A 480-nucleotide genomic window follows, 5' to 3' on the forward strand; every position below is an offset into this window, starting at 1 on the left:
ACTCAGCCTCGGAAAGAAAAGTCAAGAAAGTAGAAAAAAAAAAAAAATCACAACCAAGAGGAAGGGAAATGAAACAAAAACAGAAAAAGGCTCATTCTGTGATTGAGTTAATCAGAAATACACAAGTTTAGAGGACATAAACACAAAACAAAAACTCAATTAATCTCCTTTAGTTCATTCATGCATAATCTTTTTAGTCACAAAGTTAAATTTTTATCACTTCTGTTTTCATTTAAAGCTGCATAATTAATCTGTCCTCACAAAAAAAAAAAAAAAAAAAAAAAAAAAAAAACTAGTGTTGTGAAATGATTAAAATTTTTTAATCAGATTAATCACAGGGTTACTGTGGAATAATTTCGATGAATCATGATTAAATGTCATTCATTTTTAATCTATATTTATCATGTTTCATTTTGCATGAGCAAACAGACTCAAGAAAGAAGGGAATATTTATGCACTTAATGTGTTTGTTGCAAGCTT

This window comes from Sphaeramia orbicularis, chromosome 18 (assembly GCF_902148855.1).
Source record: "Sphaeramia orbicularis chromosome 18, fSphaOr1.1, whole genome shotgun sequence".
NCBI lineage: Eukaryota > Metazoa > Chordata > Actinopteri > Kurtiformes > Apogonidae > Sphaeramia > Sphaeramia orbicularis.